The sequence below is a fragment of the Emydura macquarii genome, unplaced genomic scaffold, assembly GCF_026122565.2.
Source record: "Emydura macquarii macquarii isolate MOO-44397 ecotype Brisbane River unplaced genomic scaffold, CSIRO-AGI_Emac_v2 contig_480, whole genome shotgun sequence".
NCBI classification, from domain to species: Eukaryota; Metazoa; Chordata; order Testudines; family Chelidae; genus Emydura; species Emydura macquarii.
In genome coordinates, this window is record NW_027130617.1 from 15,624,299 (window position 1) to 15,633,715 (window position 9,417).

Sequence of the window (9,417 nt, forward strand, 5' to 3'; positions counted from 1 at the left end):
AAAATATGTGAATCTCATTTCTGATCCTAATGAAGCAAGTAAACCATTATACTGAGGTTAATTTGTTGACTCATGATTTCCACTTATCCAATGATATACTGAATCATATGAACAAACCTCTACATCTAATCAGTTTTTTTATTGAATCCTGACCTTTAATATACCTTCTTCTTGATTATGAATGACAGTGACCTTTATCTAATTTAAACAGACATATTGATGCAAAAATATGCAAAGTACACATGTAAATTCTGAATTAAGATGAAGATGTGCATAATCTTTGGGGGAGAAAGATGTTTACATTAGGACCACCTGAGGGTATATGGGTGGGGATGGGGATGAAACAAAACAAAAGAAAAAAATAGAACAAGCCAGAACAAGAATGGCTTTGGAGGAACAGCTGCAGAGAGCCTGAAGTCTGTTTAGATTTTCAGAGCTTCTACTTAGAATTCTGAAATGTCAATATAAATATCAATTTTGATTATGCTTTTCAGCATTTTATGACATTCATGAAATGATCAAAATGCAGCAAAGTCAGACAAATACCTTTGATAAGGTTTGGTAAACTATGCTTCCATATTCCATTGTTTTTCCACTTCAGATATATAAAATTAATTCCCCGCAACAGAAAAGCTGTGTCAAATTCACAACTATGTAAGTGATGCATATGTTTGGTTCATGATGCCATTTGTCTCATAGTGGAATACCATGTGCATCGTCATCAGTCTTTTTAGTCCACAACGTATTTCGAAACTGTTGTCACTACTGGAAAAAAAAGAGCAATTTCTGGAAGAAAAGAAGTACTTACCTAATTTTTATCCCCTTTCCTTGCACTCTCTTTTTTCCCCTCGGTTAATACAAATGGGCTGCACTGACATCACTAGAGATGAATCCAGCCATGGGCACAATCTGAACTGCAGCATAAGCCTATAATCCACTCTCTTTTCACAAGAGATGCTTTCCTATAAAGAGCTCTGAACTAGAATTGTACATCAGCTGCTCTGCTCAAACCTTGGGATCTACTTTTTTAAAGAATATACAAAAAACTTGCAAAACTAGGAGTAAAGAATGTCAAAGCACCAGTCTAGTGAACACATTCCTCTGACAGAATCCTACCAAACAGTACCTGGCATTAGCATGTACTTTCACGATTAACAAGAGGGGGTTGTCAGTCTACTATTTCGGAAATAAACAGATTTATCCTGACAGATAATCAGCAGTTTGCACTGCCTAATACATGTTATCATCCACAACTGACATCATTACATTAAAAGCACACTTACTATAATCTTTCGTTGGAAATTAAACAGGCTTTATGATAGACATAAGATGGATCTTTTGGGGAGCGAATGGGGGCTGGGAAAGGAGAGAGGAATGTTGTGGAGAACATACACGGAACAAAGAGTAAATCCCAAGAAAATCAATGCCATGTTTAGTCTATCAGAATCTATCAGCATAATTTCAAAAGAAATTAAAACCAAATGTGCAGAACTGTAAAATGTGTCCTATACGTGCAACCCGTATTGGGGTAACTTTTCCTAATCTCAATGGCATCTTGTGTGTGTGTGTGTCTCCTACCTGACCCACAATAGGCATCTAAGAATGACATCACAAGTTTGAGATATTTTTGATTTAGACATTTATATTAGAATTTTTAAAGGTGGCCCCTGATTTTGGGAGCCTAACTTGAGTGAAAAACATGGGCCTGATTTTCTGAGACGTTGAGCACCTGCAACTAACATTGACTTCAACTGCAGTTGTGAGTTCTCAGCAGTTCTGTTAATCTGTTTTCAAAATGAGTTCCCAAATTAAGGACTTTTGTAAACTTTGGTCTTAATTCCCGAAATGTTCCTTTAGGCAAAAAAAGTAAAGACAGTAGGATTTGTGCAAAAGTACAAAGAATGTGTGATCCTGGCTGGTCCTGTAATTGCTTAAGGCCTGCTTAAGCAAAAAAACCGAATGTGGTTATGCTATGTCTCGGTGAGGGGCAAGATATGAGAAGCTTGTGCAGAGGGATTGAACTCTGTGTGCTACGGTGTAGAGGAGGGTTTTGGAACAGGATATGGGAAGGCAGAGAAAGGCCAGAGAGATGTAGGTTAATACCTGGTTGATCTGGGACTAACACAGCCAGCCTGTGCAAATCCCTTGGAGGGGAGTGCAACAGTGACTGAAGCCCAGTGGTTGAAAAACTGGCTGCAGAGCAGTCCAACAACATGAGGGAAATGAGGAATGTTTCCACTCACACATCTGACATCTGTGGAACCTTCCTCATTAACAGCTTGTTTACTGAACTAGCTTTATCAGCAGGAATCAAGGATGGACTGTGTGAGGACAAGAAAGTTTTAATAAAAGTGATCTAATATGCCATCTTTCTTCTAGAATTGCTCTAAATCCTTTGAGAATGTTACCTTGCCTCCAAAGAAGAATGCCGAGCATAAAATCTCGGGAACATTAGGTCTAATTCTGAAATTTTTCTTTTTCGCCCTTGTACTTTTTATTGTAGGTCACAGTGTCATAGTCAACATTCCACTGTTATTATTGAGTCCACTGATTCACACAACACAGCATCGTGCAAAGGTCAGGGAACAGGAATTGCATAGGTTACTTAGTGGTTGTATTCCCATTTACTCCTTTGGTTTTTGTCCCCTTAGCTAAAGCATACAGCTTCTGAGCCACAAACTCCTGTGGAAACGTGGGTCAAATGTCCAAATTTTGGGTCCATTAGTCTATTGAGAGTAGTAGAGAGGCAAGGTGGGTGAGGTAATATCTTTTATTGGACCAACTGTTGGTGAGAGAGACAAGCTCTCTTGTAAGCTTGTCTCTCTGACCAACAGTTGGTCCAATAAAAGATGTTACTTCACCCACCTTGTCTCTCTAATATCCTGGGACCAGCATTACTACAACACCACATACAATATTGAGAGTAGTGACTTTCTCCACAAACAGAACCTGAAAACTGGGTGCATTCTGGTTTTTCTATCCTTGTACAGTCATTACCCTGTCAACAAAGAGAAGAAGTTGAAATAGCAGCTGGTTACTGACGGGTCCAGTTTTGAGAATTCATTCCCACCAACACATGTTTCTGAAACTATCTAAGGTTTTTTAATATTGCAACATTAATAGAGTGATGGAAATTAAATGGATGTGACAAATGCAATCTTCCTGCAAAATCCCTGGCAGTGTCATACAGAATTTAAATGAATTCGTAATTATGTGCTAACTATACATTTAACATTCACATTTCTCAAGGATAAAAAAACCCTAAACTATATTTTTAAAATACAGCCTCTTGACTGATTTAGACCCATTTCAATCCCACTGATGTAAAGCAGTGAAGCATTTGGCTGCGTGACTTTAGTCTCAGGTATTGGGTACTGTATGCAGGGCAGATGCACAAAGTCTGATACTTCGACAAGGGTCAGGGAAAGAAAAAGCTGATCTAACAAAGTGGTCTCATATGTTCTTTTTTTCTCTCCTACTCTAAAAATGTTGAATTGCTACTGACCCATGTTCTGCATATTTCTTGCACTTGATTATGTGTTAAGACTGTTTGATTTTTGTTTACATTAGATATTTTTTGTCCAAAGGTCAAATGAGCATAGCTTTTGAATCAGATTCCTACTGGCTGCTTTTGTAATACTTAATCTTTGCACACTGGGAAGAAAAGAAAGTGGAAGACAGTTCAAACTAACCTAAATAAACAGACAGAAGTAAAGCAACAATTGCTTTTCTGTATGGACCTGGTCTTGCTCATTTCTCCTCGAGAGATAACACTCTTTGACACAACGTCAGATAACCACGTTCAAAGTTTCACAGGCTAACCATTTAAAGATGCATTTCCACTCCATTTATTTTCCTTTATCTACCCCTCTGTTGATGCATTTCATCTGAGGACGTTTTCATTTAGACTCCCCAAAACAGAGACATGGAAGGAAAATAAAGGCCCACCTTGAAACACCTCTGGAGATTACAAAGAAAGGCATATAACATGAGAATACCGTGTTCTGATGAGAACAGTTGTTTGCATAAAATTTTTAACTATTAATAAAACTTCAATGAAGTTTAGAGGAAAGGTAGACAGATAAAGCCTCAGGTTAATTTCAGTCATTCCAAGCACTTTACACCTGCTGAAGAATCCCAAAATACAAGGATATCAATCTTGTTCTTTAGGAAAATTAAAAAAAAAAAAAAAATGGAGAAGACTTTCAAAGGTGGTCAGTAGACAAGACAGTCAATTACAGATCTGATTTAGCTCTTAATCCCTTGAGGTATAAGTAAGCTTCTTCTGCAATAGCAATCATATTCAGCATTCATTCAGATAAAAGGCCTAATTTTTCCAATATGATATTTCAGCAATGTATTCTGGAGTACAAGGCAATGAAAGGTGTTGCAAGATGAGAACATAATATAATCAAATATGTAAATTTATGAGAAACCCTGGGGAACACATTCTTTTTCTGCTGCTTTAGCAAGTCACCACTGACATCTCACTGCTTGATAAACTTGTAGTCAATTAGATTTCCTTACCTACAAATCTATATTGCTGTACATTTTCTTAAATGACCTATCATGTTCCCTCCATTGCTAAAATGCTCTCTCCTCTCACACACACACACACACACACACACACACACACACACACACAATGTTTGTAAGGCACAATACAGCAACTAGACTTAGTTAAAACTCAAAGCAACGAGGGCCTCACTGAACCCTTAACAAGTTGGATGGAACTTATTAACCATCTCTACAGCATCCTTTTAAGATGATCATTTATCTTTTTAACTCTCCTCTATAAAACCTGCAGAAAGGAGCCTGATGGGAGTCAGCACACTGCATTATATACAGCTGTAAGGTTTACCACATGCTATAGATTCTGTTGCAAGGCACACTGAAGTGGAGTAAAAGGTAACTTATCTTGAAGAGATGTTGAAGTGAGTTACCATAGCAAGGGCAAATTCACAGAAGAGGAGAAGAAACCATTGTCAGTGGAAGACAGAAACTACGTGTAAAGGACCCTGATGATTTTGTTTAGAAGAAGTTTAACATCTGGGTTAGATCTTTGGAGAGTTTCCTGGGAGACTAGCAAATACATTCTCAGGCTTATATAAAATGCAGGGTTTGATTCCTTTTTCATTTATTTCAGTGTATCAAAGAATTCAAAGTGTAAACCTGGTGTGTGAAAGAGAAGAATCATACCCATCATTTTGAAATTATTCCATGAAATGATGGTGATGACTCTCTAAGGAATACTTCCATACCTGTAAAATATTGGCCATTTGGCTAAAGGGGAAAAGAAAGCAGAAAATAGCTGTCTGCTACAACATTTTTTTATTCACTTACAAAAAGCTCTTCCTCTGAAAGGTCTTTTTGTCTCCTTTTCTTATCTCTATTAGTGACTCATCAAAGCTCATCTCACTGATTATCAAGCTCCATAGGGATCACCTTTATTTCCCAAAAGATCCCTAAGGTCTTCCATGAAGTTCAGTTTTCCTATCTAAAATTTCCTGCCCCGTTTTATTTTGTTGTACCAAAAATCTTCTATAAATGCTCTTGCACCTGGAGAAGGCAAGTAGGATGAATTTGCACTGGACCCTTTGTTTTTTTTCGAAATCAAAATTGCTGTGTGTGTGCAGCAAGCAGAATGGAGACATTTCTCACTCTTTTTCTATCTAGAAATGATTCTAAAATTTGTAATCTGTGAAAGCATTGTTCAAAGATACATACTGGTTTTTACTAGGTATCTTTAATAAACCCCCCTGCACTTAAAATAGTTAACAAAAATTCTAATTACTGGATAAGAAAGAAAGGTCAGACTTATCTTACATCATTGTTAAGGGTTTTTATTACACTCTACTATAAAATGTATTTCTTTCGTCAGTTACCATGCTAGCAGACTAGCCTGCATACCAATATGATAGCTATCTTCTGCTTCTTGGCATTTTAGTGATCTGCTAAATTCTATGTACAGTAACCTAACAAATGCCAGAGAATGAAAGATTGCCCTCTGCACAGTAATACTTGTGTAGATGTCTTCTTTATGCTATCAATGACAAGGCTCCCTTCATTTGTACTCTACTCCAAAATCAGAACGCATTTTCTTTTTTCAAAAGCAGACTGTACATAAAAGAGAAAAGATAGACATAGGCACTGATCTACTTAAAGTGGATAGCAAAGACATTTTCCTGAAGACTGCCTACTAAAAGTACCTAATCCACAATATTAAAATGGAAGATTTTTACCATCAGTACTATTTGAGGTACCAAGGAAGGTTTTTGTTTGTTTTAAACTTTTTTCTTTTTCCTCTTTCTGTCCATGCTGCTTTACTAAATTTCTTTCTTATCTCTATCCTGTTTCAGAACTTTAAAATTAGTTGTTTTATCAACTCCTAAAAGTTAGTTATAAAATAGTTCTATATGAGTAATATATGCAAAACTAATTATAGTTTACAAATTGCTGCTCTTTTAGATGACAAACAGGAACTTTTATTGCAGGACAAGTTTAAGTAAGAAGAATTCCAATGCTGTAATTTCTGCACACTGCTGCTCTTTAAAACTATTATTTTATTATATTTGAATATATCTAAAATTGTAACTCTAAACTCTGCCAGAAAATCCAAAAAAATGTACATGAAATGATGCCAGACTTACTGTCTGCCTTCATACAGTGTGTGCTCTCAAACATGTTACATTTTTCTTGTTCTACAAACTTTGTCAGAACTTTACTAAGTAAATAACACTTGAATTTTCTTCCCCTCTCACTTTTTTTTTAACTGTCTATAGGATTATCTCCAAATAGTTGGTTCTGATCAAGTTCACTTTAAAAAAAAACAAAAAAAAACAAAAAAACATTTTATGTTCAACATTTCTCAAAATAGATATTAACACCCTTATAACTATTATGGCTCCATTTAATTACTTCTACCACTACTGGCAATTCTATTAACAATATGTTTATCTTGTGGTCTAAATTTATTTGACAGGCCCATTTGCAACAAGGCCTGCAGTTACCTTGTATACAACAGTGCAAAGTAAAAGGTGACCTTTTTAATTTATGTTTCAAACATTTCAACAGTTAGTTCTGCTCCAAAGATAACACCCTAATAAGGTTCAAGGCCAGAAACTCCTGACCATATTGACTTTTCACTTGATGACTATAGCACTGAATTAACTTAAACAGACATTAGAAAACATTTTTAAAAGGAAAAAGAAAAAAGCTTAATTGAAGGTTGCATTTGTAGACTAGAGAGCCTCTGTGAAAATCATACCCATCATTGTAAAAAGAACAAATAAGATGGCTAAATAAACAAAATAATAACAGTTACTTAAACAACTGCACCTCTATGGATAAGTAATAAAAGCATCAGGCACCTGGCATCATATTAGGACCCACTGATGTCAACAACATGCATCATTATAGTGGCAACTAACAATGAGCAAACAGTGATGGCATTACAAGTCTTTAGAAGAATCAGGCTCCTACCTTTGCAAGGCAGATGGAAGGTAAGTCCCCCTTGAAAGAAAGTTGTCAGTAAAACCAGGCTGCAGTTGCAGTAAATTGAATCCTTTCAGTCACTGTATGCATGCAGCAGTTCTGCAATGAGGGGAAAATATTATGGGAGGAGCAGCTGTGAACGAGTGACCTCCTGAAGCGGAGTTCTCTTTGTGAATCAAGCACTGGGAGCCTCTGATTTGCATGGATTATGTCCACTTGGACAGATCCATTTAAATGTATCTGGCACAGTGGCAAAAAAATGGGAGAGTAAGTGAATGAGAGTGAGAACAGGAGAGCGAGAAGGAGAGAGAGAGAAAAAGAAGACAAGAAATCGGGGAGCTTGGCTGGCTATGCTGGTTCAGGCAGAACTGTGTCTCAGAAGAGCTACAGCTCCCTCTTCATGTCACAGTTGTAAGATAAGAAACACTGTCATTAAGCACTGGGTAATAACAGAATTACTTCCCCACCCAAACTTCTGATGTGCCATTTGATCTGATTTTTATAACCACTTAATTCTGTTGTCTTAAAGTAAGGATTTTTTACTGGAAGCTTCAAATGATTTGTAATGAGGCAGGTAAAAGAATGAGACAGATAAAAACTCTACGTGATTTTAAACTTGGGAACATTTTGAGCTGATTTGTTTGTACAAATGAGGACAGAATTCTGCATGTGCCTTAAGAGAAATACAGTTACCAAGTATGCAGATAACTTTAAAGGAATGACTAGAAGATGGCATTCAAAATGTTGATGTATGTCTGTCTTGGACAAAAATATCATTGCTCTGTGTAAATCAATATTTCTGAGATTATCCAAATGTATCGAGACAAAAGCGACCTCTAACAATCTGCATCCAGCCACTTCTCCCTTATTACCATGAACAACACAAGCATTACCTGTCAAATTTTCCCAATTTGATTTTAAATGGAGTACTTATGCTGATTAGGGAAGTGTGAGGAACCCTCTGGAGCCCTCATCAAAACTAAGATGAACCTGAACTAAACTTTTTTTTCTGGTTCAAAGGCAATTAGATAACATTTTTTACCCATCAGTTTACAATTTTGTGAACCTCTAAATATGGGCATTCTGGATACCAGTTCAACCAACAGTTATTAAATGCAGAGATAACAGCTATTCATGTGGCCGCTGGAAATAGGAGGTGACAGAAATCTTTGAGAGAGTTTATTTTTAGGAGATTTCAAGCCCAAAACTGCAGTCTCAGGAAGTTCAGATAATTCAAATGGACTTCAAATAAAAATCTGAACTTTTGATGCTTGTACAAACGAAAGCCAAACTGCGAAAGAGTTGAGGGTCACACTTCAGTAACAAACTTTAAATCCCTCAGTCTTGCGTCCCCTTTTTTAACCCTGATTCTGCAACAAGACTGAAGTTAAAGAGGCTATGTTCCAATGTACAGTCTTAATAAAGTCAGCCAGAGTCAATGAGGGCTCAGGAGACTGTCCTTTGCTTGGAGCTCTGTTGATATCAATGGGGACCTGCCTGTGGGTTCATTTTGCAGGATTGAGATGTTTGCTTGAAACCTGGATTCTTAGAAAATGCATCTAGCTAAACAAAAAATATTGTAAGTACAGAGCTTACCCCAGCCATGAAAAGTTGTTTATTGGAAGTAATCACATTTAGAGTAAAACTTACTTCAGATAAATGATCACACAGATACTGGACAAAGTAGTGGGGAATAGTTCCAGAGGGGTAGCTGTGTTAGTCTGTATACAGCAAAAACAATGAGAGTTCTGTAGCACTTTAAAGACTAACAAATTTAATTTCAGCAGACATAAGCTTTCGTGGGCTTCAGCCCACTTCCTCAGATGCAGTTGGTAGAAATACAGCAAATATTGGCAACATATATAGGAGGCATACATCCAAGGATATGTATATGTTGCCTCCTATATATGCTGCCAATATTTG

General features: G+C 36.8%; 1 long non-coding RNA gene across 1 annotated transcript in view; it reads right to left on the reverse strand.

Annotated features, from left to right (window-relative positions):
- Positions 1-7,764, reverse strand: part of LOC137146925 (uncharacterized) — a 233,750-nt gene extending 225,986 nt beyond the window's left edge. The window contains exon 1 of the long non-coding RNA XR_010918090.1: positions 7,483-7,764. This is a non-coding gene — a long non-coding RNA (uncharacterized lncRNA). The remainder of the gene's footprint in view (positions 1-7,482) is intronic.
- Positions 7,765-9,417: the final 1,653 nt, after the last annotated feature.